The sequence below is a fragment of the Podarcis erhardii genome (assembly GCF_964252035.2).
Source record: "Podarcis erhardii genome assembly, chromosome: 1".
NCBI lineage: Eukaryota > Metazoa > Chordata > Lepidosauria > Squamata > Lacertidae > Podarcis > Podarcis erhardii.
The window spans coordinates 33,734,306-33,761,072 of NC_138497.1; the positions used below are offsets into that span (position 1 = coordinate 33,734,306).

General features: G+C 41.6%; 1 protein-coding gene across 6 annotated transcripts in view; it reads left to right on the forward strand.

Moving 5' to 3' along the window:
- SLC25A21 (solute carrier family 25 member 21) overlaps positions 1–26,767 on the forward strand; it is a 291,014-nt gene that overhangs the window by 228,688 nt on the left and 35,559 nt on the right. The window lies entirely within an intron of this gene.

Here is a 26,767-nt window from a genome sequence, read left to right on the forward strand (position 1 = left end):
GATCGCATCTGTGCAGACGCGATTTCCGGTGTCTTCGTCTGCACAGATGCGATTGCCAGTGCCACAAAAGCTGCGCCAGTTTAGCACAGCGTGCGGGGACTCACTGGCCAGGTGGCTTGGTTCGGGGGCGGCTCATGGGCCATTTAAACGACCCCCGTGGGCTGCTTGTGGCCTATGGGCTGCAGGTTGCTGACCCCTGGCCTAAACATTTTGTGAATCTAAATTTGGCCTCATTGAGGGGCAGTATTTCAATATGAGTAGGAAAATGAGAGTACCCCTAAACATTTTTTAAAGAAAAAAAGCAAGAACAAAGGGTGCAAGAACAAAGGGCACAACAACAGTTGACCATGGGCGGATGCTGTAGAAGCAGGTGGTATTGTTAGAAGGGAAGGAGGGAGGAGCTCAGTGCTAGCAATTCCATCATGGCGAAATGACCGGAATTCTTTGTCTTTCACCGTGATGACTGAATAAATCTTAAGGAAGAACTTTCTTGTTTCCTCCCTGCTTCTTGGTGCCATGGGGGTGGGGAGGATTCCTCAAGCCTGGCATGTAGATAGTATTAATTCTATCAATGTTTAATATTTAGTTTTTAGTTTTATCTGTTAGCCATTTTGAATCCCTATCAGGTAGTAGTAGTAGTAGTAGTAGTAATAATAATAATAATAATAATAATAATAATAATAATTCCACCCTTCAGGGCATGTTGTCCTCACATGGCAGCTTACAAAACAGAAAAGAGGTTGGAGTGGATGTTCAAACAAAATTAATTCTATAAAATAAAATTCAAAGTTCGAACGCAGTAACAATTAAAACCTCTAGCATTGAATATTAATAAAGCATGGAACAGACTTTAAAATAAAATAATATAATATTTCAGAGTTCCTTTAGAAACCATCAGCCATACATCCTTCCTTGGGGAGGAAGTTCTAAAGATATGTAACTTGAATCCATTGCTTCATGTCATAGCCTCTGGAGCAGGGGAAACAAGCTTGCTCCATGTGACAGCCTTTTAGATATTAGAAGATGGCTATCATATCTCCCCTCAGTCTCCTCTTTACATACCCAGTTCCCTTAACCCTTCCTCATAAGGCTTGGTTTCCAGATCCTTGATCATCTTGGTAATAATAATAGTTTTATTTGTATCCTGGCCTCCCTGGCCAAAGCTGGGCTCAGAGCGGCTAACATCATATAAATAAGACAATATGCATAATACAATATACAATATGCAAATAAAATATCATTCAACTTTCATTAAAATAATACAGAATAATATTAAATATCAGCATTTCAAAATTAAACAGAAATCCAAGGCACCACTGAAAAGGTCCTGTCTCTGGTGACTGCCAGTCTCACAGCTTTTACTGGTGGATCTGAGAGTGGGGCCTCCAAGTCTGATCTTAGAGCCTGAGTAAGGTCATAAATCACTGTGACTTAAAAGTGCTTTATTTTGGCTGGGTCGTGCCCATCATAATCACCCCAAGAAGCTTCTGCATCGTGGGCCGGTAAAACGGTCTTCGTGGGCCACATCTGACCCCTGATCCAATCCACGCCATCTTCTGTAATTCAAAGCTAATTTTGAGTCACTTACATAAGAAAAGCACGCAGTTCTGTCTTAACTCTACAAAGCTGTGCTGCTTCCATAAAGTATCAGCATTTGTTTGAGATAACGATAGCAATGAATATAAGCTCAGCTCCTCTGTGGACAAAAAGAAGAATATACAAAATGCTGACTTTGTAGTAGCCTGCCGCTGCCTTGTCCATACCTGCCTCTCTGGTGGTGTGTGAATGACGGACATGCTTTAGACGCTGGAAGAAGTTGCTGAAGGAATTAAATTTTCCCTGGTAATGTATTATGTTGGAAAGACAAAACTTGTGCTGTGGAAATCTGAAGTCTCGAGACCACATATCAGCAAATAATTCCCTCAGCTTCACTGGGAATATAGTGCAAGTAAATACTTTCAGGATTGCAGCACTTATTGTAATTGGTGTTTTCCTGAAGCAGGACCTAATCCTTACTGCTCACACAGGATAGTGCCTGCTGCTGACAAGAAGAATTAGAGCGTAAATAGAGAGAGATAAAAGCCACATCTCCAAGCTATGTTTTTCTTGCAAATTCCCCCCCCCCTTCCTGATATATTTTTTTCAAACAGCAGTTGATCTTCCTTTTGTAACATGAGCAAAAGCATTGCACCACAACATTTTAAGCATGCAGTCATAACATCAGAGCAAAGGAAAGCAACAATTCCAAATCAATGGAAGAGCTGCAATGTACTTCACCGCAAGCAGTCGCATAACTTCTCCGTTCTTGTGAGGCGGTGAATGAAAGGATGCGTAAAGTCTCCTATGAGCAGTTGCATGTTGTACGCAAAGTTCCGTTTCTAATTTTCGGAGCAAATTATATTGCAGTTAAGTTATTTCTTGAGAAGATCATGTGAACAGGTTCTGCTTAGCCCACCAACTATGGTGGCCCAGCAGGGCTTGATTAAACCTCCTGCTTATGCTGTCATCCTGAAGCTGCAAAATACCGTATTTTTTGCTCTATAGGACTCACCAGACCACAAGACGCACCTAGTTTTTGGAGGAGGAAAGCAATTTAAAAAATATTCTGAATATCAGAAGCCAGAACAGCAAGAGGGATCACTGCGCAGTGAAAGCAGCAATCCCTCTTGCTGTTCTGGCTTCTGGGATAGCTGCGCAGCCTGCATTCGCTCCATAAGACGCACACACATTTCCCCTTACTTTTTAGGGGGGGGAAAGTGAGTCTTATAGAGCAAAAAATACGGTAATGATAATAATAAAACAGGGAAGAAGTTCAAGCCACATAACAGGCCATTATTCATGGTTAGTAAATCATTTCACAATTTATCTGGATTGCCTGACCACTCTTTGCACCATAAGGGCATCCCCGCTGAAAGTCAGGTTTTTTGCTACTGTTCTTTGCTTGTCGTGTGGTATAGTTTAGACCAAGTAAGTTAACACATACCTTAAATTGGCATGTACACTTTACTGTTTGGAAAATTCTTCCCCTCTCTCTTTCTCTCCATCTCCAACTACCCCCTTCCCTCCCCACTTTCTGTGTGTAGAGGAATTTCCCCCTATTCTCACAAATTCTCATGGGAGAATGTTTGGCGCTTTCCCCCTCCCGCGTAGCAGATGAGAAGTTTTCTGTTGATAGTAATTGGTTTGTGATGTTGCCCACCTATTGAAGGCTGGTGCACAGCTTGGTCTCAGGTGATCCATAAAGAGGAATGAAGTCTTGGGAAGGCAAGCACCACCTGACAGGCTCGCTGTGTCACCCTTCCTTGACAGAAGCTCTTTGTTTGGAGCTGTTGGCAATTGCAGCCGTTTCCAACTTAAGATAAGAGCCAGAGTTCTCAGGTAATGTCCTCGATCACACCCGATGACAGACTCTTGCATGCAAGTTTTTTCAGGTGTTCTGTTTGTTCAGTAATCCTTCAATGCCAAACTTTTCTAAATAGTGAGCAGGTCCCATCAGTAATGGACATCAGCCATTAAGCTGGTAATATTTGTCATATATCAGATTACGGCTTTGTTATTCCAATGTGATGAATGCCTGTTATGCTTTGAAAAAGATAGAGTGCAAGACATTTAGCAGTATCCCAGAGCTGCTGCTGTTTTAGAATTTGATCCACGCAAAGTGAAATTAATAGGAAGAACTGCTTCGACTGTCCCAAGTTCCAGCAATTCGTGTCCTCTTTTGTTCTGCATTAATGAATAAACCACAAATAAGCAATAATATTAAATTCCATCTTTCATAAGCAGATAAAGGTTCATACATATTAAGATTTTTGTAATACAGTGGTACCTTGGGTTAAGTACTTAATTCGTTCTGGAGGTCCGTTCTTAACCTGAAACTGTTCTTAACCTGAAGCACCACTTTAGCTAATGGGGCCTCCTGCTGCCACTGGGCAATTTCTGTTGTCATCCTGAAGCAAAGTTCTTAACCCGAGGTACTATTTCTGGGTTAGCGGAGTCTGTAACCTGAAGCGTATGTAACCTGAAGCGTTTGTACCCCGAGGTACCACTGTACTGTTTTCTGGCCCTGGGTATTATTTTTATGAGTTTAGCTGATCTCTCCATGAAGTAAAAAAATCTGGTTCTTTCACAGCATAGACTCTAGTGGCTCTAATAAAACGACAGTTTTCTTTTACCATGAAATTTCTCACCCTAATTTTTTGCCATTGAAAACCCAAATCATTGGTAGCTTGAAGGAGGGTGTGAGGTCCTTTTAGAAACCCCTGTTTTCACCTGAGGGCTGCAGTTGCTCCTGGCCACATGCCAGTGGCGGGTGTGACTACCTCCACACTCTTGCACATAGTTGTATAAGACACACAGCTCCCCCTTCAGCTGATCTGTGCAAATCAGCTGGGGAGGAAAGATTACTGACCCATCTGATGACTGGGAAGAGGGCAGTTTGCATCTTCATCTGGCCTCTGGCCTGGGCAAAGAGACTTGCCATCAGCTGCTCTGTGGGAAGGATCCTGGTGACTTTTTAATGTGTGTGTGTGTTTTAAACTCTGGTATTTTAAAAAATACGTGCTTGAATTGCAAGCCATCTTGGAAGGATTTATATCCTGAGAGGCAGCTATATAAATAATTCTAATGAATAAATAAATAATAGAATTTAAACTTCAACATCCACCCCAGCCCAGTGTCTATTTTCCCAACTATTGTTATTTTCTTTTTTGCCGTCACTACAAATATTGACAGGCTACATCACTACAAAGATAGCCACTGGCACCACCTGGGCCTCTAGTGAAAAAGATGGAACCAGGAGCTCCCCCAAGTTACAAACCTGCTCATTTGGTGGCGGCAGGGGGTACTGCCCCGTCCAAAGCCGGCAGTTATCTAGGTTTGGGAACCAAGTGTCAGTAGTACATATGAAAAGGATCTAGGGGTCTTAAGGTAAAGGTACCCCTGCCCGTACGGGCCAGTCGTGTCCGACTCTAGGGTTGTGCGCCCATCTCGCTCAAGAGGCCGGGAGCTGGCGCCGTCCGAAGACACTTCCAGGTCACGTGGCCAGCGTGACGAAGCTGCTCTGGCGAGCCAGCACCAGCGCTGCACACGGAAACGCCATTTACCTTCCCACTATAAGCGGTACCTATTTATCTACTTGCACTTAGGGGTGCTTTTGAACTGCTAGGTGGGCAGGAGCTGGGACCGAATGACGGGAGCTCACCCCGCCGCGGGGATTCGAACCGCCGACCTTACGATCAGCAAGTCCTAGGCACTGAGGTTTTACCCACAGCGCCACCCGCGTAGACCACAAACTGAACATGAGTCAACAGTGGGATGCAGCAGCAAAAAAGGCTGGTGCTATTCTAGGCTGCATAAACAAAAGTATAGTGTCTTGAAGTAATGGTACAGCTCTATTCTACCCTGGTCAGACTACAACTGGGGTACTGTGCCCCAGATATTGAGAAGATGGAACATATGCCGAAGAGGGTGACTAAGATAATGAAGATAATGAAACCAAATCTTATAAGGAATGGTTGAGGGAGTTGGGTATGTTTAGCCTGGATAAGAGGAGATGGAGAGGAGAATATGGTAACCATATTCAAATATCTCAAAGGTTGTCCCAAGGAGGATGGAGCAAGCTTGTTTCTCCTGCTCCAGAGGCTAAGACCCAAACCAATGGATTCAAGTTACATGAAAAGTGATTCCAATTAAACTTCAGGACGTACTGTCTGATAGTAAGAGCTGTTTGACTCTCCTTCCTTGGAGGTTTTTAAGCAGAGGTTGGATGGCCATCTGTCATGTACGATCTAGCTGAGATTCCAGCATTGCAGGGGGTTGGACTAGATCACCCTTAGGATGTCTTCCAACTCTATAATTCTATGATTCTATAATCTTGTGAGGATTTGGGGTCAGTTTGCTGGCCCTTATCCATCCCATCACTGAGTCCAGGCACCAGTCCAGGGCTTGCACCACCTCTCCTGAATTTGGATGCTACAGAGAAATAGAGCTGGGTATCCGATGACACATAGGTGGACACAAAATAATGTTTGCAAAATGGGAAAATATTAAATGCTTAAAACTTTTTTCGCATTGCTGACTTTCCTTGGGACACTTGATGCAACACTTTCTATGCTTTTATTCGGTGATTATTGACAAGCTACGGTCCAGGGGAATTCACCTGAGTAAAATGAATACAGGGATATTAACCTCCAGTCCTCTTCCCGTATCCCTCAAATAAAATGATCACTGAGACCAAAGTATATTTCAGAGGTGATTCCTATGTTTATTGCCCCTACCAGGAACTGGATTTCCCAATATAAATATAAATATCTCAGAGTTCTTTTCATTTTCCCTATCAGGCGAATAAAATCTGTGCTTGAAAATGGACACTGGCTTTAAAGTGCAAAATTCAGCCTCAGGCTTTTGCATAAAACATGCTGAGTGGACGGCATCTGTCGCTTCCCCCTACATACATTTTGCACATCTGTTTATTGCAAGAGGGACCAATATGTGCACCAAATGATATATAAGCTCTCCTACCTGGTTACTGGGTTACTGGTGGCGCTATGGTATAAACCACAGAGCCGAGGGCTTGTCGATCAGAAGGTCGGCGGTTGGAATCCCTGCGACGAGGTGAGCTCCCGTTGCTCAGTCCCTGCTCCTGCCCACCTAGCAGTTCGAAAGCACGTCAAAGTGCAAGTAGATAAATAGGTACTGCTCCGGCGGGAAGGTAAACAGCGTTTCCGTGCCCTGCTCTGGTTCGCCAGAAGCGGCTTACTCATGCTGACCACATGACTGTACACCGACTCCCTCGGCCAATAAAGCGAGATGAGCGCTGCAACCCCAGAGTTGTCCGTGACTGGACCTAACAGTCAGGGGTCCCTTTACCTTTACCTTTTTACCTGGTTACTAGCCTCCTTCACATTTTCTTTGGGAGACATTTTTCTATTCATCAGTGAAAATAGCAGTATCTACTCTGTACAGGATATTCAGAAATGTACCAGGATGTAATGTGATTCATGGAATGTGATGTCTAACACAGGGTATTGTAGCTTACTTAAAAGAATCTGCTTGCTTTTCCTCATGGAGAAAGATAGAGAAAATCTTGGGCATGTTTCTTATAAACAAATGAGGATCTGAACATGAGTTTTAGTAATCAGGGGCTTGTAATATTTTTACTAAAAGATCTCACTTTCCAGTCTCCCCCGCTTCAGAAAACTAACTACGCTTTGGTACCACTGAAGTCAATGGGACAAGCTGGTCATATCTGATGGAAGTCACATTGATTTCAGTGGATTGGATCCATACTACCCAAGAGTGGAACGACACCTATGGTTCATTCTGCTGGAGGAAAGCATTTTTTTTTTGCCAATTCCTCCCTGCAATCCCTGTGACTACCCCAAAGCTGCTCTGGAGGGTCAGGAAACCCTGCATAATAACCTGGGAGGTGATGCTGAACAAAAAAATCCCCTCCCTTGACCCCATTACTCCAGTGGAAAGCTCTGCAGGATCTCGATCCCGTACATTTGCTATTGGATGTCTGGATCCAATCAAATGTAACTAAAAGGTTAAAAATGGAACTAAAGCATGATTAACTTAGTGTGAATCAAGCCCCATGTGTTTCTTAATCATCCTTCAGAAACCAGATTTTACCAAACAGCACTTTCTACTTTCCCTTGAATGAAATGCAATATAGAACTTTCCTTCAGATGGATCAGATATGCATAGTTTGGTACAATTCTACAATTTGTTGTTATTGGGTTTTTTTTTAAAAAAAGAAAACATAACATAAAATGCCAGGTCTACTGACTTGGCGATTTGTGGGTTGTACTCAAATTGCTGCTAGCTTCACGTAGAGGAAACAAAAAATTAACTGCACCCTGTTACTGTGGGTTAAAAGAAACAAATGCTTCTCTGACTGCTGCTTGATGGTTTTCCTGCGCCTGATCTTCAAGGAGATAAAATGAGGTTTTCACATGAGCACTATATGTGGAAGAAATGCTCGTGCAATTCATTTTTCAAAAGTTTCTTAAAACAAACAATATACGATATATATGGCCACTGGTCCGATCACCTCCTGGCAAATAGAAGGGGAAGAAATGGAGGCAGTGAGAGATTTTACTTTCTTGGGCTGCATGATCACTGCAGATGGTGACAGCGGTCACAAAATTAAAAGACGCCTGCTTCTTGGGAGAAAAGCAATGACAAACCTAGACAGCATCTTAAAAAGAAAAGACATCACCTTGCCGACCCAGTAGTGATGTATGGAAGTGAGAGCTGGACCATAAAGAAGGCTGATTGCCAAAGAATTGATGCTTTTGAATTATGGTGCTGGATGAGACTCTTAAGAGTCCCATGGACTGCAAGAAGATCAAACATCTCCATTCTGAAGGAAATCAGTCCTGAGTGCTCACTGGAAGGACAGATCGTGGAGCTGAGGCTCCAATACTTTGGTCACCGCATGAGAAGAGAAGACTCCCTGGAAAAGACCCTGATGCTGGGAAAGATGGAGGGCACAAGGAGAAGGGGACGACAGAGGACGAGATGGTTGGACAGTGTTCTCGAAGCTACCAGCATGAGTTTGACCAAACTACGGGAGGCAGTGGAAAACAGGAGTGACTGGCGTGCTCTGGTCTATGGGGTCACAAAGAGTCGGACATGACTAAACAACAACAACAAATACACACACACCCATCCCTAGAAGATGAAATTATTAAACCAATCCTTTTAAGTCTTACATGATCATTTAATCGTAAATAGTACATTCTTGCGAAACAGCTTTGTCCAAATACTAGGGCAAGTTATCTTTTTTTTTCCTAACCTGAAACCAGGCAAAGAGACATAATTCTGTGGTCGAGAATGTGTCTCTTATATGAAACCCTGGAGAGGCACTGCCAGTCTGTGTAGGAAATACTGAGCTAGATAGAGAAATGATCTGATCAATACCCCTCACCTCCCACTGCATGCCTCTAAAATTGGCTGTGGCATGGGGTTAGGAGAACCCCTGGAACAGCACATAGGGGAACTAGAGGAGGCATGGTTCCATTTGGCAAGCTGAAATGCTTGTCATTGCATGGCATTGAATTCCTCCCTAAGTATTTCTTTTCTGTTGATATATTCATGGTGTGTCAGGGGCCAGTGTCATTAGACTAGGACTGGGAGACTGATGTTCAGAACCACATTCAGTCAGGAAACTCACTGGGTGACCTTGGGTCACATTGAGCTAGCTGGCAGAAAACTGGGATATAAACTGAGTAATAAATAAATATTAAGGATGGACTATTGGCACCTGAGGTAAAAGAAAGGGTAAAAGGTAAAGGACCCCTGGATGATTATGTCCAGTCAAAGAGGGGTTGTGGTGCTCATCTTGCTTCAGGCCGAGAGAGCCGGCGTTTGTCCACAGACAGCTTTACAGGTCATAGGGGCTAGCATGACTAAACTGCTTCTGGTGCAACAGAACACTGTGATGGAAACCAGAGTGCACCGAAACACCATTTACCTTCTTGCCACAGCAGTACCTATTTATCTACTTGTACTGGCGTGCTTTCAAACTGCTAGGTTGGCAGGAGCTGGCACAGAGCAACGGGAGCTCATCCCATTGCAGGGATTCGAATCACCAACCTTCTTATCGGCAAGCCCAAGAGGCTCAGTGGTTTAGACCACAGTGCCACCCGCATCCCTAGTGGCGCCTTAGGATCCTAAGTCACACTGGTCAAATTTCAAAAAAAGCAGAAATCTTGCAAATAAGCCCACAAAATTTGTTGTTGTTGTTGTTTAGTCGTGTCCGACTCTTCGTGACCCCATGGACCAGAGCATGCCAGGCACTCCTGTCTTCCACTGCCTCCTGCAGTTTGGTCAAACTCATGCTGGTAGCTTCGAGAACACTGTCCAACCATCTCGTCCTCTGTCGTCCCCTTCTCCGTGAGCCCTCCATCTTTCCCAACATCAGGGTCTTTTCCAGGGACTGTGCAAATGATTAGCCTAGCCTCCTCTACATGGAAATGTAAGATCCTAGCCTCTTAGCAGACTAGTGAAAAAGGAAAGAAAATAGGTTTTCTACCAAGCAGGTTAATGGAGGAGGCACAGAGCTAAGGAACAGCTTTCTCTTTCACCTTAAGTAGTATGAAAACCAAGCACTGGTGTAGGAGAAATAAAGAGATTGGCCTTCTGGCATCAGTCCACTTTCTCACCTGCCTGAAATTCCATGGACTCACCTGCATGGAACTATTGGTTACTTGTGGTTATCAGGTGCCACATAATACTTGTTTTTTAATCTGGCTTTGAGCTAATTGTTCCATTTAATTATATTTCAAATATTTTAAATAGTTGTTTTTAATTAAATAATAATAATTTTACCACCCTATGCTTTTTGTAAACACTTTGAGGCTTTATTACAATCAAGCAGTATATAAATATTGTGAAAAAAGAAATGCAAGGGGTGGTCATTAAGTCTTTACTAAGAGTAGACCTCTTAAAAGTAATGGACCTAACTTAGTCATGTTCATTAATTTCAGTGGGTCTCCTCTGAGTAAAATTAGTTTACTAACACCCAAGGCTACAATAGGGTGACTCAAGCTATAGTCTTCTATACCCTTGCCTGGGATTAAGTCCCGTTAAAGTCAATGAAGATCACTTCTTTTAATTTATTATTATTATTATTATTATTATTATTATTATTATTATTAAAATTTATACCAGATTCCTCAAAATCACATCTAAGTAGACACTTAGGATTGTGCTGTAAATTTTGTGCACACAGATAAGAAGTGTGTTTCCTCTTTTCTTATTATCTGCCTAAGGAAGAGAAGGAAGCATTTCATGGATGTTCTGTGAAATGTCCGCTCTGCTTATGCTTCATAAATGTGTAGTGCTTATATTTGTGAGGAATATGACCTTAGTTTATCCTGAGTGGATAATTCGAACCTTGAAGAAAAATACACATTAGTTGACTTCAAAAATACCAGAGTTATCACAAGCAATAGCTTCCATAAGCCTTGAATATGGCACCGTAATGCTATCATTACCCCCCATTACGCAATTCCATTTCCTTTGCTGTCTCACCATATTCCCTGAACAAGCTGGTTTTGCAGGTTTCTGTAGCACTTGGAACAGTCTCCAGGAAAAGCACAATACCTTGATTTTAGCTTTGTGACCAGAACTGCTACAATATAGGTTAGGCATACTTTGGCGTGGCAGCTGCAGGCATCTACGGACAGTGCCCGTGATGAGTAATATAATGAGTAACATAATCCCTCCTTGCATGCCTGGAACAATTTTGGACCTGCTGAAAAATGCTTCTCTGCTCTGAAGAACATTTGTTGTTCTCTCTCGTATCTTTTTTAAGTTGCTGCTGATGTTAGATCTAGTCAATTTTGCCACCCCATAGAACTATGCAAAGGTAATGTCAATTACGGGACCCTCAGTAAGGAGGGAAAGCTTATTCAGCCCGTAATCCAATACCACTCATAGGATTGCAGCTTGAATACGTTTTCCCATCTTCATGAGGTTTCCATAATTGTCACTGCCTTTGTACAGTTACCAGGCTACTTAAAATGTCTTATGAAAATAAGGCATTCCTATTAGTCTTCAGAAATTATTGTCTGTATTCAGTCTTAATCATTGCAAGATGTGGTGACAAGCCACTGGCTTAGCTGTTTGGTCAAGTTCAATGTCTGTTAGCCTTGATAGCTAAATGAAATGAGAGCCAGTGTGGTGTAGTGGTTAGAGTGTTGGACTAGGACCTGGGAGGCCAGAGTTCAAATTCCGACCCAGCCGTGAAGCTCACTGGGTGACTTGGGACCAGTCGCCAACTCTCAGCCTAATCTACTTCAAGGAGTTGTTAGGAGGATAGTAAGGAGAGGGGGAGAAGCGTGTACAACGTCTTGGAGTTCTTGGAGGAAAAGTGGATATAAATGTAATAATAAATGCATAAATCTCCATAGGAATCTCCATATAAAGAGGCAACATGTTGTGACTCTCTGCTGCTGATTCTGCATTTGTTGGACCTTTTGTCTGGTTCAGCGGTGCAATTTTTGCATTCTTACGAAACGCATTAGGCTTTTTTTTAAAAAAAAAAACAAACCACTTTAGGCTTAAGTAGAATGGTATGCTGGATGGTTCGAATGAAAGAATGGAAAAGCAGGGAGGAGTTTCCATAGTTAATCTTTGTTTCCTGTTTTGTCATGTATGACTCGACCTACCCAGAAGAGTCAATATTAAATTAAAGCCAGAAACAATTATCGTCAATATAATGAAGAATTTTTTGGTTTTTCCTATCAGTTTTGCCTTTCTTGTATACTAATTTCTCATCCAGTATTTTGTTTGATATGCAGCCAGGTTATAGGAATCTGGGGCACAAATAAGAAAATATGTGGGAACAGAATTTAACCTTTAGTGTTTGGGGCATTCTCAGGAACGTGAAAAACTCCAAACACCCACTAGATTAATGGAATGCAACAAATAGAGGGATGTTGGAGCATTCCTGTAATTTGATTATTTATGCATTTCCCCTAAATTCAGAATCTCTTTCGAAATATTTTATCTATGTGCTTTATTTACTTAGCTGTAAAATTTCCTTGGGCATCTGCATCAATGCTGAACTCCTGAACTTTTTTTTTTTTATACATATAAAGAAAACAGAGATACTGTCTCACCAGTCACACAAGTAATAAAGTTACTCTAGTATCCGCTGAGTTTTACAGCTCTCCTTACCAGACTTTTAACATTAGCTCATTGCTGGTTCCTCTTAGGAGCACTTTATCCTCAGAACGTTACTAAAAACCAAGCAGCAAAAGGGGAATCTATTTATATGTGTCTGGATCCTGAAAATAACAAAAACAAACTTTTTTCCCCAGTCAGAAGTGGAAAAGTCAAAATAAAAACCTGACAGTCCACACTTCCTAGATGTCTTCTCATCTATTTTCCTCCATAGCTAACACTCCCTGCTCCTGCCTAGAGTTACCTTCACTCCTATCATTTTTACTCTGACCACCCCCAAAACCTACAAAATAGCAATTCTAGGTGCACTGCCTCTTATATACAGTGGTACTTCGGGTTAAGTACTTAATTTGTCCCGGAGGTCTGTTCTTAACCTGAAACTGTTCTTAACCTGAAGCACCATTTTAACTAATGGGGCCTCCCGCTGCTGCCGCGCCGCCAGAGCACAATTTCTGTTCTCATCTTGAAGCAAAGTTCTTAACCTGAAGCACTATTTCTGGGTTAGCGGAGTCTGTAACCTGAAGCGTATGTAACCCGAGGTACCACTGTATTCTCTTGTTTACAGGCTGTGGTGTTTCTGGAACACCCTGTATCAAACAGGTGAAGTTGGCTCTCTTCCCCAAGCTGCCTCTTCACATGCAAAGACACTGACCATGAGCTAGGTGCTCCTGAATGAGGCATCATAGTCACCCAGTTCTTTTCTGTGTCAAATCTTATATGTTTATTTTACACTAGGGTCTGAAATAAGAATGGAGGCATCGGCTGGCTTCACAGTTTTCCCACGTTGTGACTTTCACAAACACACGCACATACACAAAATGGTTTGTGATATATTTCCAGGTCAAAGATTTTGAAACCGATATCATGATATGGACTTCAAACCAGTTTTAGATGCTGTATTGCCCAGCCTAACACACATCATGATTCTCAATACTGCCAGGACAAAAATGATGAAACTGATATCATGATATGGACTTCAAACCAGTTTTGGATGATATATTGATATATTGCCCAGCCCTATTCCACACATCTATCTATGAACAGCTTTTCTGCTATTGGAACATATGAAGCTACCTTTTAGAAAGCAAGTCAGCCTATTAGAACATCTGTCCCAGAATCATGTATTCCAGCTGCCAGCAGCTCTTCAGCATCGCAGGCAAAGGTCCTTCCCATCACCTGCTCCCTAGTTTTTTAAACCAGAAATTATGGAAAATGAACCTGGGGTCTCTGCAAAGCATGTGCTTTACCAATAAGTGGAGGTCTCTTTTTCTACACACATGTGGAAGATTTTTAAAAAGTCTCTAGCCTTGTCCTATACAGGTTAGAGGCAGCCAAAACTTTTTTTCTTTTTCTTTTTAGCAAGCATTTGTAGGTATTGTTTTCTAAAGGGGATTCTGAATCCTGCTAGCCTGATCTATGTTTTATTGTTTTGATGATGTTTTTTAATATGATTACTTTTATTGTTAGAAATGTTTGCATGCTGTTTAAACATTTTAGCAGAAAACTGGGGCTAAAAATGCTGAACTGAATAAACTCTACGTTTTTGAAAAAGCCACTCCTGCCTATTTGTACAATAACATTGTACCATTACTAGATATGCATCACAAAGAAACAAATCTCTTTCTGTAGAACAAGAAAAGGAGGAGGGTTTGTTCATTTAATCTGTTTAGCTGGTGCTGTTTCAAACTGTTCATAGCACTAGTGACTCAGTGCTCAGTCAGAGATGCAGGGCAATTCCAGTCCGTCACTATAGGTTGCGTAATTAAAGTTGATTTAAAGGTCTTGCAGAATGACACCACTTCCCTTAAAGACTGGACTTTTTCCAGTAAGGAAAGTGACAGAGAAATGCACTAGAAAGTAGAGGATAACACTTGATGCAACATAATGTAACCTCCCCACAAACAATTCAGGTTAGGATTGGAGGCAGTGGCAAAACAAGGTCAGGTGGTACCCGGTACAAAAAAATTCTCTCTTTTCTCCCAGTTTTTTTATTGATCTTCCAAATTTATAACAAACATAACAACAAACAAGAAAAACATTACAATATCAAAAAACAAACAAACACAAACAAACAAACATTTATCCTAACTGTTATAGTCCCACTTTGGTTACCATTGTTGGGTGACTTCCTCAAATCCCCCTAGCTGAGTTTCCATGTAACTCCTTGTAGCAGTTTTCCAATACTATTTTCATATAAAATTTAATTGTTTAATTAACATCTTTCTTTCTTTTCATTTTGACTTCTATCCATAGTATTATACAATTTCACATATTTAAATCCTAGGCCAATCTGTTACTCACAAGTAGTTCTATTTAAATTATCTTAACATATTTAACTAAATAATCCTTAAATTTTTTTCCATTCCTCTTGGTACTCCTCCTCCTTCTGGTCACGGACTCTTCCGGTCAGGTCGGCTAACTCCAAAAAATCCATCATCTTCATCTGCCATTCCTCCACTCAGTACGAAAAATATCTTGTCCCCCACCCCCCATTGAAATTTGTTATTTTATTTTTGCCTGCGAAAATGGTTTGGCTTTATTTCATATGGGGGGGGCAAAGTTGTTGAGCTTCTTTGGCGGAGATCGCATGCCTTGCGACGAGGAGGCTGAGGGGGAGCCAGCGGGCAGACCGTTTTGACAGTAGTAAGCCTGTGCACACCAAGCCCACAGCGTCTCTCACATACATTGACTGCTGCACAGCAATTTGTCACCCCCCTCGGATGTAGTACCCGGGGCCGACCACACCCACTGCACCCACCTTGCTGTGCCCCTGATTGGAGGAGACAAGGGACTTGCATTTCCTGCCTGAGAGCTATGAAATTACATCAGTACAGAAAGGAGTTAATACAACCAGCCACACCCTAGGCCACCCCTAACCTCTCTCACCACCAAGGAAATGCAACAAGCGAAAAGTAAGAGAAGCCACACAAGTGATGCTGACACAAAACCCCACACATACACTAAGTAGAAGAACAGAAGCACTAACACCCCACCCCACCCCACCCCACTCACCATTCCCCCTCTAACACTGTATGCAACACTAATGCCTCACAACAAATGAAACTGATCTGTCGAAAACACAACTTGAAGAAAGAGACAATGCAAATATTTTTGTAAACTCAGAAATCTTTAATGGAAAGAAAGAAAGAAAGAAAGAAAGAAAGAAAGAAAGAAAGAAAGAAAGAAAGAAGTTGCCATATTTCAAAAAGTGAAAATATGGACACAAAGTTTTTGAGCTTTTTTTGCAAGATAGACAGACAGACAAACAGATAGACAAAAGTTTTTGAGTCTACACTTCCCACATTGGTTGCCATCTGTCCAGATTTCAGAAATTTCTACCCAGACACTGTTTACGACAGCCAAATCCCAGCAACGTCCGTATGGCAATCCTAGTTAAAAGGTAAAGTAGAATAGATAGGAATGCAGCTGCAGAACCCGCCGTAGTTATGTTCCCTTGTCCTAGTGGTCTGCTGGAGACATGCTACATAAGCCAATAGGCATTTTCTGTAAATCTAGACTGTCTGGTTGTTGAGGAGTCAGAGCCAAGGTCCTTGACTTCCAACTATTATCAATCAAATGAGATGCCCACTTTTGCCCAAGCTGTCTCTTCATATGAAAGTGTTCACTGCTGCAGTTGATGTTGCAGAGCCGTCACCACTGGCTACAGGCCCAGATAATGCCATTTCTTCTCCCAGATGGCTTACAGGTGTTTGTGGGATCACAAGTGGGTGTGCATAGAGGAGGATGCTTTCCCCCTTCCTTTTTTTTAACTGTTTTATTAAATTTGCTTAGTAACATAACATTATTATATATATTCTATAAACAAAGAATACAAAACACAATTCATTCATACTACAATGCATACCTACATAGCATTAATATATATGGTTTCTGAAAAAAGGCTTACATAAAAAATGCATTCAAAATACCATCCAGTTTACCTCCCCCCCCTCCCTCCCCACTCCAGCCCCCCCCCCCCGGTCAGGCCTTCCTTCTTCATATCTTTATCCATGTACACAGTCTGTTCATTCGAGCTTGTATGTCATCATCAATCTTTATTACTGTCCAGAGACCCAACAAATAATTACAAAACAATACACAATTCATACAGCCTACCTCCAGGTTAAACAGAGCTTGTATGTTAGGGTTGGCTTCCCCTCTTTCTATCCAGTCCCTGTAAAAAGCCCATTTATTTGTGATTCTTTGGCATTTGTTTTCCCATCTATCCCCTGCCACTATCTGTGCAGATATTTCTGATTGTACGTATTAAAAAACATAATCATTCCATTTTTCCTTATTCCATTTGGCCTTTTATTTCCATCCCAAAGCAATAACTGCCATACCAGCTAGAATCATAATCTTGTACAGCTCTTGCTTATTACTTTTTACTTTGTTATTTCCCAGTATTCCCGAAAATAACAAATCCCTATTAACTTCTATGTTTATTTGGAATAATCCAGAAATTACCTTTATAATCTTTTGCCAATATTCCTTAACCAGATTACATTCCCACCACATGTGTGAATATAATCCTTTTTCCTGACCACAATGCCAGCATTTGGGACTAAACCCTTTCACTATATACACCATTTTTGCCGGAGTTCTATACCATTTTAATAAAAATCTTTTCCCCTTCCTCAGGGGTGTTTTTGTTCTGCAAGAGTAAATGGAGAGCACTGATAGTGAAGGAGCACAATGCTCTCCATGGGAAAGGGAAGGCTGCCACAGATCTGGTGTATTTCTTCATGTTTCATTCTGCTTAAAAGCAATCCTCTCTTAATGATGTGAGTATGTTTGTCCTGCCCAGTCTTATATTTTGACTGCCACACACCTAGCCCGTTTTTCTGGTGTTCACTCTTTGCTGTGTTTTTGTCCCATTTGGGATTGACTGAATCATTATTTACTTTGGGTTTCTCCACATTTCCTAACCTTGTGGAAAGCTAAGGACATGTTCATGGTATAAGAGCTAAGAGTCTGTTTATGTATGTGCTGTTTGCTATTAAGTTTTTGACATCTACTTAAGGAAAGACATCTCATACAATTTGTCATTAGAAAAAGCAGTAAAGTTACAGCTTGATCCTAACCATATTTACCTGGAAACAAATTCCACTGATCTTAGGGAACTTATTTCCAAGGAAGCATACTTAGGATTAAGGATCAAGTCATTTATGGCTCTGTAGTCTCATTTTTAATGTCCAGGAATAAGAGAGTCCTTACTCTTATCCTCCTGGTCTAGGATCATTATTTCCATTAAAAACAAACCCTGCAGACTCCCAGCACCTGGAGTGGTGAGAAACTTGAGGTCATACCTGAACCAGAGATTCTTGTGTGGCAGCAGGTTGCATTACTACTAATTGAGTCACAACCCCAGCTGTGTTTACCTATCTCAAGCCATTCAAAGTTAGCGATCTTTGTTCCGGTAACTATGGAGTGCGCTTTACTTTGAATTCATCAGTAACATTGGGAAGGGGGGGGGGGAGTGAAATCCATCATTTGGCTATCATCCAAAATGGGAAGGGGGAATGCATGATGTGAGAGTCATTTTAAATAAAATAAAATATACCTCCTAAGTTCTTGAGTTAATGGGAATGATATTTAGCAATCAGTTATATAGAGGAATGGAGGTTTAAATATCAGTGAAATTAGGGTTAAGCCCAGATGGTCTATCAGATTAACTGACAAGAGATTGTTCTTGAAAACCCATATCCTCACCTGTTTATCACTGTGGAATGTTGACATATCGGTTACTTCTCTCATAGCATAGGGGTTCTTGTACATCACTTCTTCCTCCATTAGTTAAGTGGGCATCCTGCTCATGGGTGAGGAAAATGTGTATGTGTGTGCGGTGTGTGTGTGTGTGTGTGTGTGTGTGTGGAGGCCAGTATAGTTTTCCTAATTCCTAGGGTAGCAGGAGCAAAGGTATGTAGGAGAATGGCATTGTGGTGCTACGAAAACACACACAAACACACTGAAACAAAAAAACTAGAGGGACTGAGTATTGTGCATGAGTGCTGCCCTCAGACTGCTGCCAAATACTGGCAGCAGAGAAGAGTACTCAGGAGGAAGGCCACATCCAACACAGGCTGAAGGGAAGCAAGTCCATAGCTCGGTGGGAGAGCCAGGGTTGGCCCAAGACTTTTTGGCCCTTGAGGCAAATGACAAAATGGCAACTCCTCAAGAGGGAAGGAGGAGTGACTGGAGTTCTACATCAGAAACCATGGGCGGGGGGGGGGTAAAGATCTACATTGGGAGCAAGGGAGGGTGGTCAAATCAAAGGCCATTATGGTGGGGGGAGGGGCCTGCTCTGAATCATGCTGGGCGCGGGTGCAGAGGCCATGAGACCCCAAGTGGCAGCCCCTGCCGTTTCCTCTGTAGGGGTGGGAGGAAACCAGCACTGCGTCCTATTCACCAAGAGACCACTGTAGAGGCCGAAGGGGGTGGCTGCCAAGGAGGTGGCAGATCAGGCTGCAGCCATCACTGTCTCTGCAGCAGCGGCCCTGGCCAATGCATTCCACGGAGGCAAGATATGCTGAGGATTCTGCCGCCTAAGGCAGTCACCTCGCCTTGCCTCATGGGTGGGCCGGCTCTAGGGCTTTGCTCCAGGTTCAGTCTCTGGTATCTCCAGGTAGAGCTGGGAGAGAACCCTGGAGAGTTATTTCCTGCCATTTTCATGAGTAAATCATGGGGGAATAGAAGCATGCATGCACGTAAAGGCCCAATGATGTCTGCTGTCATGTCACACCATGCCCACTGGTGTGAATGAAATTTAGTGTGACAGGGTGGTCTCTTGATCAAAAAGCCACAGTTCCATAATGCAACAGGTAATAATGTACTTTGAAAGGAATATTAGAAACTTTGACAGAAGTACTGGCATTGTAACCAGGAAAACTAATGCGATGATCCTTGCATCTGAATGCACCTTATTGGCTATGATATTCCTGATGTGAGACCCCAGAGACAGGAGTAAGAGCACTGTGTTATTACCAAAAAATGGGATGCTTTTGGGAGGGTTTATGTGAACGTTTTGGATCGCCTCAAACCCTGTTTTGTGTAATGAAAATATCCACTCTCAAACATTTAATGGAGCCCTAATGTCAACTACCTTTTCAAAAGAATCTATCTTCCTAAAGTCAATTGAGGATGAAAATAGATATATTTTTATGCCAGTTACTTTGGCAGTTTATACTTTGGTGTGGTTAATACCAGAATTCTGCATGTCACTGATCTGAAACTAATGCTCCCACAACATGAAATGACATTACTAAAATACATTTAGTTTAAAAACCTTTGCTTTCTGAGGTTCAGTTTGGCTAGTTTCCAGAGGGTAACATAAGAATTCCTATTACGTTATCATAGGATCCTGCCCTTGGTTTTCCTTCAGAATTGGAAAGGAAGTAGCAATGCACTAACATGCCCAGCAGCTCCAATAAAAGGGGGAAATTAACAAAATGTGAATCACCCAGTTATCTTCACAAATTGCTCTAGCTACCTACCATATGGGACTATGCCCTGATTTTCTGAAAGCCCTGATATAGGTGTCTGTTTGTGGCTGTTTTCAGACAACAGTTCATTCCATTTTCCTGACATATCCTTACTTGATAATTTCTGCATTTTATGTGATCTTTCACACAACATTAAAACCAGTTCTGGAAATCTAGCAGAATCTAGGATAAGTTTAATACTCATTTTCATGTTAACTGATTCCAGGAGAAATCTGTTTGCAACCCTCTTAAGCTGGAAAATCATGGGGCGGTGGAGTTTGTGCTGTAATTTTCATCTGGTTTTCATGGAACATACCATGTGATGAAACTCGGGGTGATGTTCCAGCATACAATTCTTTTCTGCCGTTTTCATAGATGAATCATGGCCAACAGATGCATGCATGTGTGTAAAAGGTGGGAACATATTCATTGATGTGTCACACCATATCCACTGGTGTGAATGAAATTTAGTGTGACACATTTCCATAACACAACGGGTAATGCAGTGTAAACACACAGAAGCGCTAGCATTCTAAACAGGAAAACTAGCACAATAATCTGAATGCAGATATTTTCACCTCTGCTGCCAAGTTTGAACTTAAAAGCAGGACTGAGAACTTGTGGCCTTCCAGGTGTTCATCCCTGACCATTGACCATGCTGGCTGAGGCTGTCTGGAGTCCAGCAATATCTGGAAGATCACAATTCTTTTATTTCAAAGGAACCACTGACTTTTAGTATAGCATGGAGCCTCTCTTGGTTAGAGTCACTTTCTAACTTACAGCCCTGTCCTGTTTTGTCTGAGCTGGTCCTGAGGTGTGTGAAGGAGTTCTAAGTTAGATGAGCATTAGGTTTGATCTTCCTTCTCCAGGCAATCAGGTCTGACATCTCAGTCAAGGTCAATGATGTTAGTGCAAGAGAATAGGGAGAGGACAGAGTGCTGGGCTACGTAGGTAAAGGTAAAGGGACCCCCGACCATTAGGTCCAGTTGTGACCAACTCTGGGATTTTGGCACTCATCTCACTTTATTGGCCGCTTTATTGGGTCATGTGGCCAGCATGACTAAGCTGCTTCTGGCGAACCAGAGCAGCGCACGGAAACACCGTTTACCTTTCCGCCAGAGCGATACCTATTTATCTACTTGCACTCTAACATGCTTTCGAACTGCTAGGTTGGCAGGAGCAGGGACCGAGCAACGGGAGCTCACCCCGTCGTGGGGGTTCAAACCGCCGACCTTCTGATCAGCAAGTCCTAGGCTCTGTGGTTTAACCCACAGCGCCAGACTCAGAATCAAATCCCTGTCAGTGACACTGCTCACTGGGTAATCTTGGGCCAGTTATTATATAACCTACCTTTATGAGGTTATAATGAGGGTAAAATGGGGCGGGGTAGGAGAGACCAGGTGCACTGCCCTGAGGTCCTCAGAAGAAAGGAAGGATAAAAAATATAATTGAATGAATGAATGAAATACTGAAAATCGACATTGCTCAGGGATTCTAGGCAGAACTTAGGTGTCTGATTTGCTGTAATGTAATGCCATTTCATTAAACAGTATAATAGAATAAAGATCATCTACCTGGAGGCTAAATTAGTTCTTTAAAAAATGTGTGTTAATCAAACGTTGCTAGATAATTAAATCCTTCACGTAAGTTTAGTTTCCTATAGCCTCTTTCCAGCATGCATTTCTTGGAGGCTAATTTGTTTCTGCTGCTGCTTGTGTAGGGTGACTGACAGAAAAGAGGAAGGGGCCCAGTTTATATAAGCTTGAAGGTGGGGGGGGGGGGAGAAGTTGTATACAAAGATATTGCAAATGATCAGTGGCCAATTTAAGGTGGGCATAGGGACATAGGAAGCTGCCTTATACTTTGCCAGACCATTAGTCCATCTACACTGATTGGCAGGGGATCTCCAAAGATACATACAGCATATCACCACTTAATTAATTAAAATTAAGTACCATCCATCTTCATAAACATAGTATTTGACTTCCTCGAATCTCTTGCATCCAAATTTCTTAGTAATTATATGTAGCAGTTTCCAATATCAGTATTTCAAAAGACCATATCACAGTCCTAATCATATTACATAGCTTTCCTTATCGTACATTTTCTTATTTATAAATTTAATTCCATTTTAATCCTAGGCCTAATTGTTTCTTTCAAGTGGTTACATATCTTTAATATTACAATATTTATTCAAATAGTCTTTAAATTTCTTCCAGTCTTCTTGATGTTCCTCTTCTTTATGGTCGCGGATTCTCCCGGTGAGATCAGCCAGCTCCATAAACTCCATCATCTTCATCAGCCATTCTTCTATCGTTGGTAGTTCTTGTGTTTCCAATTTATTTACTTTAATAGCTACTTTGAGCATTATTTTTTATGGAAATACAGACTATAAACCAGGGTAGGCCACCTGTGTTCTCCCAACTATTGCTAGACTCCAATTCCCATTATCCAACCCAAAGACCAGGCTGATGGGAGCTCATGAGAGTTGGAGTCAACATCTGGAGCGCTGCAGACCCCCATCTCTGATATATACAAACCATGTTGTTGTTTATTGTATCAGGACAAGCCCAAACCCTAGCTGTATAGTTGCAGTATTTGGTGACTGAAGCCCATGAGCAGCAAAAATAGCTTCCTTTCACTTATGATGATTTAGTCCTTTAAAGAAATCATTACTCTTTTCATTATATGAATATGCTCATATTAGTACATATATGAGATAAGCTCAAAATGAAAGTATTTCTAAACCATGACAAAAAACACACTGAGGGAATCCAAGCAACTCTTAACTTCAATGAAAAACCCAGGTTCAGACTATAGCAAGCCTTTGTTTGAAAGGAAACCATGCTTCATAGAAGCTCTGCTTTAAGGTCTGGTGATCAGCCTTGATCTGTTCTTCTGCACCTAATATTCTGCACCAATATTCTAGAATTGTTCTGAGGATTAAAAAAAACCAGAGGAAGTGAGCACCGGCCCTACCATTAGGCAGAATGAGATAATTGCCTCAGGTTGCTGGTTCTGGGTGGTGGAACAACAGTGGCTTCATCTCAGCCATTATCCTGAGTACCCTCGACATTATATTGAGCTGGGGTATTGTTTAAGGACTATTTTTGGGGGGTTCAGTTGCTGCTATTATTAATATTATTAATAAATAATAATAATATGATTTGTTTTTATTTTAGATCTTACAATTTATGTGGAAATAGTTCCATTTGGTTATGTATTTTTTGATATTTTATTTATTGTTTATGATTTTTCTGTTGTAATTTTTTTTCCATGTTCTAAACCACCTTGAGCATGGTTTGAACTATAGAAAGGCGGCATACTAATAAAATTATGTATGTATGTATGTATGTATGTATGTATGTATGTATTCTCCTCAGAGATTATGTATGTATGTATGTATGTATTCTCCTCAGATCTATGTTACCATAGGCTTAGTATGTATGTATGTATGTATGTATGTATGTATGTATGTATGTATTCTCCTCAGAGCTATGTTACCATAGGCTTGTCATGCATCTGCTGAATGAGACTGCTGTCCCCAAGTGCAAAGGAGGATGTTTATCCCATTGTCAGCACTGAAGTAAAATTTGACAGCCAGTTGAGTAAGCTTCTGTACATGGAATGGGGGTGGAGGAGACAGAATATTGTCTTTTGCCTCAGGCAGCAAAATGTATTGGGATGGCCCTGGATGAAGACATAGAGTAACTCCTTCCCATGAGCTGTTAGGCAAGGACAAGAATGCAAATCAAACTTTTATGGCCTGGAAGAAAATTTTGTCTCAAGTGTCTATTTTCTTGGCAGACATATGGAGAGGCATTTTCTATTTTTTATTTTTTACAAAATCTCTCCTCATACTGGCTGCAGAGGATCATGTTTGTGTTGTATCTCTGCATGTCTTCTGTATAAAAGCAGATAATCATTTAGTCATGCCCAATGAGCTGCTATTTATGTTGGCTTTGTGACGGGTCTTCTGATGAAGCCAGATGGTTGTAAACCAGCTTGTGGAATCACTGTGCATTACATGAGCCTGATGCTAATCTACCCTAGTCTAGCTCAAAATGAAAAGTCAATTACAGTGAGTTGATTTTAGTTTATTATATCATCTGCATTGTAAGTTTGGACAGGAGCCTAAAGGCCTTTGGAGACATTTGGCCTGTTTTGAAGAAATATGGAATGATAACAACAATAACTATGGTGCTGCACAGCTAAGATTAATTGACATTATTTCCTTGCATGCCAAGATGGCAGCTCTTCTTTGCTAGGGCTGGAACGTTTTGACTGATCAAAAGAAGACAGATAAAGAAAACATTTCAAAAAGGGAATGAAACTTGCTGAGGCAGGTTGGCTGTTCAAAGAACACATTGTAAGGTGTTTGAAAAATAAAATCTACAAGGACTGTGACATTACGTAGTGTGTGTGTCACCGCTAATCTAGACAGACAAGTCCTGATTAAAAAAACAGCAGAAGGGACCTCTATGCATTACAGCAGTGTTTCCCAACCTTTGGTCTCCAGCTGTTTTTGGACTACAACTCCCATCATCCCTAGCTAGCAAGACCAAAGGTCAGGGATGATGGGAATTGTAGTCCAAAAAGAGCTGGAGACCAAAGGCTGGGAAACACTGCATTACAGGATGGGTTGGCTTTTGATGGAAAGGACTGGGAAAGTTCACAACAAAAATCTTTAGTGGTAAAAATAAATGATAAGGCACTGGCTGGAGTAGGGTGGGGAAACTGTGGCTCTCCAGATGTTGTTGGATTACACAACTCCCGTTAGCCATGCTATCTGGAAGTGATAGGATTTGGAGTCAAACAACAACTGGATTTGGATCTGGGGAACTGATCTTCAAATTCCTGATCAACTATGAAGCTCCTTGGCTGATCATGAGGAAATAGTAGTAGTAATAATAATAATAATAATAATAATAATTTATTATTTCTACCCTACCCATCTAGCTGTGTTTCCCCAGCCACTCTGGGCAGCTTCTAACAGAAGGTTAAAAATACATTAAAACACCAGTCATTAAAAACTTCCCTAAACAGGGCTGCCTTCAGATGTCTTCTAAATGTCATATAGCTATTTATTTCATTGACATCTGATGGGAGGGCATTCCACAGGGAGGGTGCCACTACCAAGAAGGCCCTCTGCCTGGTTCCCTGTAACTTCGCTTCTCACAGTGAGGGAATCACCAGAAGGCTCTCGGCGCTGGACCTCAGTGTCTGGGCTGTATGATGGGGGTGGAGACGCTCCTTCAGGTATACTGGACCGAGGCTGTTTAGGGCTTTAAAGGTCAGCACCAACACTTTGAACTGTGCTCGGAAACATACTGAGAGCCAATGTAGGTCTTTCAGGACTGGTGTTATATGGTCTCGGCAGCCACTCCCAGTCTAGCTGCCGCAGTGATTCTCTCCCTCTCCCTCTCTTTCTTACCTACCTCAAAAGGAGGCAAGAATGGCATGTGGCCCCGTCAGGACATTTGGAGAGAGAAAAACCACCATAACTAATAGTATATTAAAATGCTTAACATAAGAAGAGCCCTGCTGGATAATAGCAAAAGCTATTTGTTCCAAATGCTTTTGGGAAGTGAGTGCTTTTAATGAAAGGGCTGGCGCCACGCTGTTTTATTATAGTTATTTGCATGGTTCTAATAAATTTTATATATGTATATAGTTTTACTTCTACCAATATTTAATTGCTTCCTAATTATTGTTTTTTCTATGTTTATAGTGGTTCTCATTTTTATATGTCAGCTGAGGGAAGGCAGAGTATAAATTATTACTAATAATAATAATAATAATAGTTTGTGACTGATAAACATCCATGATGAATGTATAGGACCTGATGGGATGGAGATAGTGTGCATTCATCCCCCTTTCCACAGGTAACAACTGTCATATGATTGTGCTGTAGTGGTTAAGAGAGGTAGATTCATAATCTGGGGAACCGGGTTCGCGTCTCCGCTCTTCCACATGCAGCTGCTGGGTGACCTTGGGCCAGTCACACTTCTCTGACGTCTCTCAGCCTCGCTCACCTCACAGAGTGTTTGTTGTGGGGGTGGAAGGGAAAGGAGAATGTTAGCTGCTTTGAGACTCCTTCGGGTAGTGATAAAGTGGGATATCAAATCCAAACTCCTCCTCCTCCTCCTCATTATTAATTATCTACATCATTATGCAGAATATGTAGCTTCTATGCACATATTGTTACGTGGATTATGACAAGCTAGGCACTTTCCGTGATTTTCTCGACATATAAATACTCTCCATGAAGCAAAACCATAATGTTGAAAAAGTCCTTGAACTTCCTGCTTCACTCAGAAGCTGTGCATGAAGTGTTGGGTGGGGGCTGTCGTGAATATTTTAGTTAGTAACTAGTCCATATGACATGAGTTTGAGCATATGTCCATAGAAATGAAAATTCAGATAAAAGCAGCTCTAAGCAATGTGGCCTTGTAAGCAAGGGAAATTGGGACATGTAAATGCTTTCTGCCTGTATATTTGGAAGTGCAAATCAACTCAGACAGCATCTTGCACCTGCAGTTATATTTGCCTACAAGTGAGCTTATTTAGACATTGAGGTTATTTTTTTT